The 12065-nt window shown below is 29.2% G+C and overlaps 1 protein-coding gene across 1 annotated transcript in view; it reads left to right on the top strand.

Moving 5' to 3' along the window:
* Positions 1 to 1371: 1371 nt before the first annotated feature.
* LOC114938984 (uncharacterized) overlaps positions 1372 to 12065 on the top strand; it is a 149700-nt gene continuing 139006 nt past the window's right edge. Inside the window, exon 1 of the mRNA XM_029313196.2 lies at positions 1372 to 1400. The gene's annotated coding sequence lies outside the window, so the exon portion shown is untranslated. The remainder of the gene's footprint in view (positions 1401 to 12065) is intronic.

The following is a 12065-nucleotide window of genomic DNA, read 5'->3' as shown; positions in this document are numbered from 1 at the left end:
ACTATCAATATTTCATGAAGCATTAAACATTTACCGGCAAATCACATTTCGGGGCTATAACGAGTATTTTATTTATTTATTTATTTTTGCGCGCCGCTACGAATTTAAGGTTATTATTCAAGACGATAACCTTATGATTTTTTGTATTTTTTCAGATGATTTGAAGCAACAGCGAATTAAAGAAAGAATTTTTCTAGAAATTTATATATAATTATCTTGTACGATTAATTATAACTTCACGCTTAAGGATTTGTAAATGTATTAAATTCGTAAATGTATCGAGACGGTATAGCTATTTGTCGATAAATATTTTCATTCGAAGTAGAAATCGAAGCGATGGAGAGAATTGCTGCGGATTTCCCGATTTCGGGAGTGTCGTTAAAAAAAGTATTGTGCATACACAAGTGCGGGAGTGCCGTTAAAAATTTCGTTCGACCCTGATGACCTGAGAGATCTAAGAGGCAAAGCAGCTCTGTGGTAAATATAAATAATTTTTTTTATATTTTTTATATTAATTTTATTTATTAAAATTATGTAAAAACGCACGATTTTAATTTTAATTTTTTTTAGGTGATTTAAACAACAGCGAATTAAAGAACAAATTTTTTTTATAGTTATTTATATATAATTAATTTTGTAAAAGTTTCTACTTTTAGAGGATTATAATTATATTTTTTATATAGAAATTATTATAAAGTTATTGTATAGTAGAATATTTCCAAACAAAATTTATCAAATTAAAATTATTAATATCAAATTAATATTTTATTAATTTGCATATTATTAATATATGCATGAAATATGATATTCAATGCATATAATAATTTTTTAATATTTACTTTTATATTATATATAAAATAATCTTTTTTAATAATAAAATAAAATCAATTAAAATTTATAAAATATTAACATATTTTTTAAAATATTTATTATCTTGGGCGTTGTCATAATTTTAATCTTTTATTTGTATGTTACAGATAAAAACGTGACCTTACAATCTGAGAGGAGGAGGAGGAGGTCTAGGAAAGACATCGGGCATTCGCGGAATAACCCTGAGGTATTTATTATTTGTATATTAATTGTTATAAATTGCATTATAATACACGCATTAATTTAATTTATTTATTTGTATGATTCAAGCGAAAGAGGGAAAGAGAAGCAGAGAAAAAATATTATATAAATTTTGGAAAAAATTTTTACTTAATGAGAAGACATATTTTCAGAATTTATATAAAATTAATCCATTAAATATTTATTTATTATTACGCGCATCAAATATAAAATCCAATGCATATATTAATAAATTTTTAAATATTAATTATTTTGGATATTTCTACAATGTTGTTTTCTTTATGTTACAGATCAACGTATCTATCAACTCCACTGTTTTGCATCAATTGGTGAGTCAGAAACTTTTATTTTATTTTAAGGTAACGGAGATCGTAGAGATCGTAGATTATACATGGAGAAAATGTTAATAATGATAAAAATTACAATATATATAATTTTTATAATCGTAAAAGAGAGATTTTTACTTAATAATATTATACAGTACGTTTTATATTTTACAAAAGGCTATTGTACTTAATCAAATATTTTGATGCATAAAACAAATGCATCGTGAAAAATTTACAATTATATTTTATAGTAATGAATATTTCAATATCGTTATATTCCAGCTTTATAATAAACGTTGTAAAGGAGACTGCATTTTCGATATAATTTATATGTCATCAAATTTTTTCTGTAGATATAAAGATATGTAGAAATGTAGATCCGTTGCCTTAAAATGGATGGGCTAGCACAAATTAAATCGAGTAAATTTTAATAATTTTTTAACTTTAATATATTGCAGGAATAAATTAGAACAACAAATTAAAGAGAATATATATGATTTAAGAGAGTATTGATAGGCAAAAATCTTTTTTAAAATAACAAAATTTTATCTAATTTATTTAATAAAGAACGCTACTGATTGTATTAATTGTATATAGTCATAAAAAATAACACATTCTTATAATTTTTATAGCCCATCCATCTATATTGACAAAATAAAAAAATGTTAGCATACGACTTCGCTTTAACTAAGTAAGCCAAGTTATCAATTTAATTTTATAATAACGTTACAATAAATAGCATAAACATTTAAGTAATTTTGTATTATTGCAATTAATTTACATTTTCAAAATCATAAATATTATACAAATTTTAAGCAATCAATAACTTGGCTCTCTATCAGTTAAAGTAAGTTGTATTAAAATAAATTTTTAACGAACGATTGTGCATATAAGAACACAGTTAAAAAATTTCTGTTAAATTTAACAAATATCACATGTCCTAAACGGTCTACAGAAATTTTTCTGTTAATTTAACATAAAATGCAAAACTTTAAATAATTTGAAATAAATTTTGTGTAAGATTAACATAAATTTGATGTAAAAATTAACAAAAAATATGTTAATTTTAGATTTTATCATTCCCACTTACCTCATAAAATAGAAAATCAACATTTTTTTCTGCAAATTTTAACAGAAAAATCTTGTCACTAATAAAGTAGAACATATTTATTGTATAAATTTAAAAATAGAAACATATTGTGTTATTTTTACATTTTTTTCAGTTCTTTTAATAATTTAACATTTAAGTTCAATTAGCAGAACAGTACCTAATATATTAAATTAACACATGAATGTGTTAAACAATATTTAACACAAAAATTTTCACGGGGACCGTTTTTAACAAGATAACGCAAATTATGCCACTGTTCGCGTAAAATGTTTGTATACGCCGACGATGATAATTATTCGGCAACTGAAGTAGTTTTTTCCTTCCTCGATTTTTCTCACAGAGTTTAAATGGCTGAATGACCAGATAAATGCGATCCAGAATCAAGGTAGGACCAATTAATCTCTTATATTGATCATAAGACTCGATAAGTTAAGACCAATAAAAGGCGCATAAAATCTACTTAAAATCGCATCTAAATTATATCCACCAAAATTCGAGACCAATTCTATTTTTTTATATTCATGACATTTATACGCAGAAAAAAATGTCTAAAAGATAAATAGGCTCGTATAATTTTCTATCAAAAGACTCCTTTCCAAAATTACTTCCTCTTATAATAAACCGAGACAGAATCAACCAAACGTCTTGTTCTTTGGTGTTTCATAATAAAAGGTGCATAAAGCGCTTAGTAAGGCAAAGAATATATATATATTAGGGTCGTCGTTAAATTGAACATCATGTTGGATGTATAATAAATCAGCTCCAAATGTAGAAAAAATAATTCTCTAATTTTTTCAGATTTTTATTTTCAGCCTTGAGTCTCCCTGTTTACACGTGTTATGTTATATTCTTATATCAGTTCATTTATTTATTCATTTATATGTTATTTAAATATTATTTATATTATATTTTTTATAATTTGAAAAAATACTTAATTTACTTCAGTTCTAGATGGAGTCAGCTGCAAAAGTAGTGAACAAAATTATTTAATTTTTCATAAAAGATAGTCATAAATATTATATGGGCTATTCCGCTATTTATATTATTTTATACTATATTTTCGGTATTTTCAAATAGTTTCAACTTTTTTTCACTAAAATTTCAAACTATTTACAACAAAAATTGATGACAGAAGCAGCTGCAGAACTGTGGTATTAATAAAATTATTAATAAAATTACATGCCAACAGGGAGACTCAGGACTCAAAATAAAAATCTGAAAAAATTAGAGATTTTTTTTTGTCTACATTTAGAGCTGATTTACGACCATCCAACATTAAAATTTTGAAAAAACCTATATAACGACCACCCTAATATATATATATATATATACAATTTCCTCGGATTTTATCTTCCTCCTATTTACACGGCACGTAATCGTGCATAATACGTACAAGTCCTCGCTTCGGACAGAAGCGAGCGAATTCCGCGCGAACAACACTGGGCGGTATCCAATGGTGTGTCAAGATGGTAAATTATTCATGACCGAGACGAATGAGTTAATAAGCTGTAGTACGAGCCCCGGGTCGAGGCAGAGATGAGTGATCGTAAATGTAAATCAGCCGGAGCTACGGATACTCAGTCCCGCGTAACACGAAAGGGGCGCGTTGCGTCCGAACCGTTCTGGGGCCACCTTCCGCTGTCCATTTCCCTTTCGTGGTGTATATATATATGTATATATAGGTATATGCATATTCTCTCTCTTCTCGTTCTCGTAAATATATTTATACCGAAAATTCCGAGCATTATGCTCCTGCGAACGAGCCGGCCGAAATGCGCTAAGCCGAGTATATTAAATTTTCCCGGAAATTTTTTATATATAAATATAATCGTAAAATTATATAATATGTAAAATATTTGTCTATTTTTATACATAATTAAAATTTACAGTGAAAAAAAGGTTTGTTAAATTAACAAATATTTAGGTCAATACGTTTAAATAAATCATTTATTCGAAACAAATAAATACTTATTTGATATAAGAAAATCTTTTTCGAAACAAATATTTATTTGTTTCAAATTAATGATTTATTTGAACGTATTGAACTAAATATTTGTTAATTTAATACATTTTTTTTTCGGTGTATATATTAATTATAAGAGTTCATATATAAGCATCCCTTATGGAAATTTATCATTAGTAAACTTAATTAATCACTTATTTGTCGAGTACTTAATGGCTGATATACAGTAATATCTACCGATTGAATTATTGAACTTCCAGTGATTACAGTATTAAATTTCCATAAGGGATGTCAAATTATATATGAAATATATATATACATATATATATATATATATATATATATATATTTAAAAAGCACTTTTATATCTAATTATGGACATATTTCATATATAATTTTGCGATATGTATAATTTTATACATTTTTATAAAATTTTATATAGTTATATATAAAACTTTTTTTCCCGGATGCACCTAATTTCTTTCAATTTTTTTTCAGACGATTATTTAAATAATTTCTATCGCGTGTCTGTTAAAATGCCATGATAAAATGCAATTGATCAGGAATATCGTGCGGCATGTAAGTGTGTTTCTATTACGCGCGAACCGTGTTACGTCTGGCGTTCGAGTTATTGGGAATAAAAGGAACAAAAGCTGGTATTCGATGAATTCGGTGCCGCGGTGGTCGCGAATATTGGCCCAATAAAGGACCGGGCCATAAAGCTCGTGGCGGGTTGGTGTATTTCTTTCAGGATATTTTGTCGCACAAAGTGAACACGGTCGCTATTCAATACAGAGTCGCATAATTTGGCTAATTGTTTTTATTTCCCCGTGCAAACCACCGAATTCTCTTCTCTCTCTGCGGACGCTTTTTCGATTATAATTCAGCGAACCAAATCGAGTTAATTTTTCGCAAACAGAGAAATATATCCAAATCGGTTTCAAAAAATCTGATGCAAATAAAAGAACTGACGAAACATGTTTAGAGAGCGATTCAAATTATCTACTCGATCTTCACTTATTGTTTATTCATGTAATTGTTGAATAAAATTCGTGTTACTATATAATGATATCATTAGATTAAGTCAGATCATTGTAAAAAAAATTAACAAATTTAGAGATTTCTCGAGACATAGAAAGATTGAAGAGAAAATATATGAAATTAAAAAAAAATAGAGAAAAATTTGACAACTATTTACGTTGAAATATATTTCAGCTTATTATTCGTTTGTGTAACAAATTTTAATTTAAAAACTCGCCCATTTATTTCGTAATAATTATACTCGCTTTGTAAATATACTGGCTTTGTTAGAATATGCTTGCTTTAAAATTACATATTTATTTGATTAAAGGAATTAAAGAGCGTCAAAATAAAATATAAATATCTTAAATAGTAGCCGAGAAGAAAAAAAGGCAAACGAGATATTGTAAATTTATTCGATTGGCTGGAAGGTGGGAGAATAAAAAAAAAAAAAAAAAACAAAAGGATTCCGCGTTTAAATAAGGAGCTCAGGCGTATTCTTGTGTTCCCATTGTATATTTTTTTTTAACTTTGACTACTGGAGACGGTTTTCATATTATTTTCTTGCTTCCGCTATGACGGCCGCACCGAGCGAAAAACTTTCCGGAAGTCGGACCAGCCCATGCTTGCTCGATTTACCTCGAGGCATAAAAGCTCGTTTAGCTTGTTAACTTAGTGGAAGAGTTACTTTCGCGAAATTACGATTTAAGCGCAAAACCGCCTGGCAACCGAATCCCTTTTGCCCTTTGTATTTCATTTAGGATTAAATATAGTTGTCCGAGTTCGCTTGAGAGTCGACCCTTTATTTCTCTTTCTCTTACGGAGTGAAAGAATCGCGTTCGATTTTATTAAATTTCATGTACAGATATATATATATATATATATTCGATTTTATCTTACGAACTAAACACGATCATTTCGATTTCAAATTTATCATATTTCAGGGGATCCTAAACGTGCTAGAGAAGTTTTTTTTCTGTTTTATCGACTAAATGTGAGGTTATATAAATTATAAATCTATTTATTGGCTATATGGATTGTTTTTTACCTGAAATTAGAGCGCTTCGTCCTTTGTTAATATTAATATTTTAATTTGTACAGGAAAAAATTTAATTTCAGGTAAAAAACAATCCGTATAGCCAATAAATAGATTTATAGTTTATCTAATAACCTCACATTTTGTCGATAAAACAGGTAAAAAACAACAGACTTCTCAAGGACGTTTACGATCTCTTAAATGTATTCTTCTGGTTATCGCATTTTTTCTGAAAGCTCGATTTGAAGATTAAGTCGCGGTGACTTCAATAAAGTGTCGCGTTAAGCAGTCGGGACAGGGAATTTGATATGGGTGTCTGGTCGGAAATAAAAAAAAATAAAAAAATAAAGTACGTATACGAGAGGAGAAGTCGTAGAACGATAAAAGCTCTCTCGGTCGTCCTCTCGAAAGTGTCCTTCACGAAAGTGTGCTCGTTTGTCCCTCAACCCTCGAGCCTTCTGTTGTGACGGTAGCCAAACGTATTTAGGGAAACGAGAAACCTTCACAGTCCGAAGTGGATATATATATCATCCTATTCTCCCGATTTGCCAACAAGATTGCCAATGAATCGCCGGTTAAGTAACGAGCGGTTAACTTTACGTGTCTCTCAATTAAGGGAAACCTGGAAATGGAAAATCAAATAGTTTAGAATTTTCAGTATTTGGTAATAGTATAAAAAAAACATTAGTGATTAAATAGAATTTCTGAGCTTTGTGAATTAAATTGTGTAACATAATAAAATCTAGTGAAATTATTTTAATTAGTTTATTACCGAATGTTTACAGTTTTACATTTTTTAATTATATTTAAAATGTACTTTTCCGCATTTGTGGTCAGTCTTGATGTGCTTATTTTATTATATATTAAATAATTAAAAGAGAATTAAAATTTAGAACTTTGTGAATTAAATTGTGTAATATAATAAAATATAATTAATTCATTATCGAATGTCAACATTTATAAAATTGTATTTAAAATGTACAGTTCGCAATGACCAATCTTGATATGTATATCGATACTTACAATTAACTTAGAAATTAATTATGTTTGTTAAATATGTCTTAGAGTATTAAATATTAATTATAATAATTAGTGAATTTTCCTATTTTCAAATGTCACGCTTTTTACGACTTAAACAGGACATTGAAAATTTTCCGAACACCGTGTTTTTTTCCGAAAAGGTCCACGGTGGGTTTTGGAGGATAGAGGAGAGAAATTGCGAAAGCTTGCAACACTTTTATAATTGCGTATTTGCAGCTGCGCGTAACAAGATGCGAAAGTTCGCCCGCAGGCGGCGTTGCTGCGTTTGTCTTTTTACGTAAATTCGCTTTAACAGAATTTACTACAAACACGATACGCCGCGCGTTGTATATAATCTCATGAGGAAAAGCGGAAGTAACGTGGATGGGCGGATACGAGATAATGATCGCGAGGGATTACGACTTAGCCCCCGGCATCTTTCTCTCTCCCTCTCTCGGGGTCATTCCTCGAATTTCCTTCGCGTTGATACTGGGATAACAATTTGCAAGGGACGCGAATGCACCCGGATACCGGCGAAGGCTCGAGGGAACGTTCGAGGATAGGGAATCGATCCCCTCCCATTTCTCTCTCTCTCTCTCTACGTCTGGAGAATCCACACCTGCAGAATCCGGGATACTGCATTCAGCCGCCGTAATGGCGGCGAGGTTAATAGACTGGACGGAGATTCATCGGTTGATCGCCAGGCTCCTCGGATCTTCCGACTCTATCTTCAAAAGCGACCTCGATTGTTAACACCTTCGGCCCGACTGCTACTTCCGGCTGATCGTCAGTTTTATTATCGTCCGAAATGTTACTTTAAATATTAGATATATTTTGGACAATTTTTTTGACACTGTTATTGTTGGCTTTTATCAAATTTATTCTGATTTATTTTTTATAAGTAATAATTTATTAAAAAATTAGTAAATTTATTAGAAAATTTTTCGACACTCTTGTAAACTCTGATCAAATTTACTGATTTTTTATAAATCATTTTTTTCTAAATATTAATTTATAAAAAAATCAGTAAATTTGATAAGAGCTTATAAGAGTGTCGAAAATTGTTCTTAAATAATCGCAGACGCAATTTCAAAATAATAAATTTATTGATTTTTTTATAAATATTAATTTATAAAAATTTTCTAAAATAATCGCAGACGCAATTTCAAAACAATAAATTTACTGAATTTCAAAATAATTTTTGATAAATATTAATTTATAAAAAAATGAAAAATTTTCTAAAATAATCGCGGACGCAATTTCAAAATAAAGTATAGAGTCCTAATTGTTTGGAGCAAGTACATAATTTGGGACTGTATCTGGTTTAGATGAAGGGAATCGATCATTCATGGAGATTCCAGGAGGGTATTCGAAGGATCCTCCCGATAGTTAGCACTTATCTTCGATAATAGAGCGTCCAACAATGGACTGTCATTACGGTGTGTTTGAAGCCATCTCTCTCTCTTTGATTTGAAACTTTATTCGTATTATTTTTTTTTGTCGTTGTCATCTTCGAATCCAATTGACCCGATTATTCGAACTCTCTCTCTCTCTCTTTCTCTCTCGAATCTGGACGAAATCTCTGATAAACTTGCCGGTAAACTTCGATTCGACGTAGTCCTGATTGTTAATTCAGCGCCGCTCGGTTTCCTCAACTTAGTTACGCAACATAAATTAAGACTTTGGAGTCGTCCGCTACGTTGCTCGTTCATTAGCGGGTTCTTGCAATCGAAATCGCTCTCCCTTCCCTCCTTCTTCATCGCAAATTACTAATAAAACGATTTTAATTAAGAGGAGAAAATGGTCGAGAGCATTATTCATTCATTAGAAATGTCAAATAAATTTTATCAAGATATAAAATATTTCGATACATATTTTAACATGTAATTTTAACAAAGAAATTAATATAATTATTGTAATATAAATAATTAGTGCATTAATTCATTTTTATAAATATATTTTACATTTTATGGCTGTTTTTTAATATTTCTAATATATAAAGAACATTAGATAAGATGCTGAGAGTTCAAATCGATCATTATTATCTTCGCCACCTCGACGCGTAATGATAATTAATAGCTTAGGAATGTTGAGGATAATTAATCGTCGGGAAATAATTAATAGCACACCGTGGTAAAATAAACATGATTGAACCGTAATTTATTATCAGCGAACTCGACCGGGTAAACATTGAACGGCGAATTTTACAGAGAAAGTCGGTTAATTATTTGCGTAAAGATTTTTTAGATCGACGCATCTTTAGATTGTTTATAAATTATGTAATTGCATTTCTATAAACTTTTTCTAAAAATATATTCAAGGAAGGTTTAATAATAGCATATAAGCATCCACAGGATTTTTTCCAGGGAGGGACATAATTAAACTTTTTTTATTTTTTATATATTATATTATTCTTTCTTAATTTTTTATTATTTTAATATTCTTAAATAAAATTGCAAATAAATTCCAGTGTTTATTCACAAGAAGAGCAAATTTATTTATTATTTATTTTTAAGTACAATGTTGTACTTAGATGATTTAAAAATTAGCTAGATAAATAAGATGAGATTAAAATATGTAAATTTATCTTAGATAAAATGAAGATGATTTTGTTTTAAATATATATCTAGATAAAATATAAAATTATATGACGATTTATCTGGATAATTTTCTAAATAATAATTTTTAAAATTGCTTATATAAATACAGTTATAAAAAAATGTAAATTATAAATCGGAATGTATAAAAATATATTCATATTTTTATTTATAAATTTTCAGTATTTTTCATGCGCTATGACTTTAAATCAAATTATCTGAACATTATTCTGGATAATTTAGTAAAGATAATACCTTTTTTCATCTAATATGCAGATGTAGATAATACATATTTTTATCTATCTAAAAATAAGATAACGCCAAAGTTTCATCTAGATGATCATCTATATAATTTTCTTTAGACGTTATCTAAATAAAATTATACAGTTGTCTAAATAAAATTATATAGATGATCATCTCTATAATTTTATTTAGATAACTATATATATATTTATTTAGATACGTAATTATTTAGAAATATAGATGATCATCTATAATTTTATTTAGATAACACAGCCAATACTGTTTATATATGAAACTTGCAAGACAGAAATTTCTTGACTCGCGGATCGGTAAATCTTTTGCCGCTTTTTTATTCCTCGCAAAATTGTAATGTGCTATGTACCTACATACAGAATTATGCGCGCGATATTTTACGATCGCTTTCACGATCGCTAACGTAACGTCGCGGCGAGATGTTAAACACAAGGCGCAATATTACACCATCGACGTCGATGTCGACGTCGACAACCTCGGGATCGACGTCGCCGTCATTCATTCTGGCTTTGATGCATATTGCGTGGCGTTTATACGCGCCCTCATTGACGCATTAACGGACGATAATTGCGATTATGCAACGACACGAGGAAAAAGTCATTTTCCTCTTGACGCCGCGTGCGAATTCTCCTTCAAATGTTATTTAAATTATTTTCCCTCTACCTCACTTTCGTCTCTATTTTTTTTATTGACGATTGAAAATTCTATTAAGCATGAAATGTCATTAACAAAGATTTTATATCTCTGAAGAGAATTCTTTTTAACGCTATACCTATATATAAAATTACTATAAAAAATAATCAAATAGAATTATTATAAAATAATTATTATAACAATTTTTGAATTTTTTATAATCATTGTATAGATTGAAATAATATATAATGATATCGGGGAGAGAATGAGTAGAAAAGTGTTTATTGACGATTGAAAATTCTATTAAGCATGAAATGTCATTAACGAAGATTTTATATCACCGAAGAGAATTTCTCTCTAACGCTATATAAAAAATTACTATAAAAAATAGTAAAATATAAAATTATTATAAAATAATTATTATAACAATTTTTGAATTTTGTATAATAATTATATGGATTGAAATAATATATGATATTAGGGGGGAGAGAATGAGTAGAAAAGTGTCTGAAAAAGTTGCCGACAAAAAGTGCTGAAATTCTGATAAAAAAATAAGAGTTGTTTTTTCCACTTTTATAGAATTACGTTTAACGCGAACTGTAACTCTTCAATTCGGTATTCGGTTTGATTGGTTCGATTTGAGTTCGCCCTAATTCGATCCGGTTACCACGCAATCGGCATAACGATTGGTGTTGGCATGCCAACAATTACATCGTCGAGCCAGCCGCCGGGATTTTGACCCCTCATTAGCGCGTTTAGTGCCTTTCACGTTTGAGCAGCGAGTCGACGAGAACGTTAATTAAGACATTATGTGTAAGTCAATTTTTATCGAGTGTTGCATCAACAGTTGAATCCTACGATCTCGGTGATTAAAAATCGTTTCTTCAATTTTCAGACGTTAAGAGGATGCTGACTGAGTCAGTTTCATCGACAAATATTTTCATTTAACTCTTTATTGGCTATACAGAGTGAAAAATTCTTTACTGGAATTAAAGTATTCATAATAACAAAT

Source organism: Nylanderia fulva, unplaced genomic scaffold (assembly GCF_048542155.1).
Source record: "Nylanderia fulva isolate GAGA-0341 unplaced genomic scaffold, ASM4854215v1 Scaffold15, whole genome shotgun sequence".
Classification (NCBI taxonomy): Eukaryota; Metazoa; Arthropoda; class Insecta; order Hymenoptera; family Formicidae; genus Nylanderia; species Nylanderia fulva.
The sequence above is the reverse complement of the archived record's forward strand: the minus strand, read 5'-3'. Positions and strand labels throughout refer to the sequence as shown.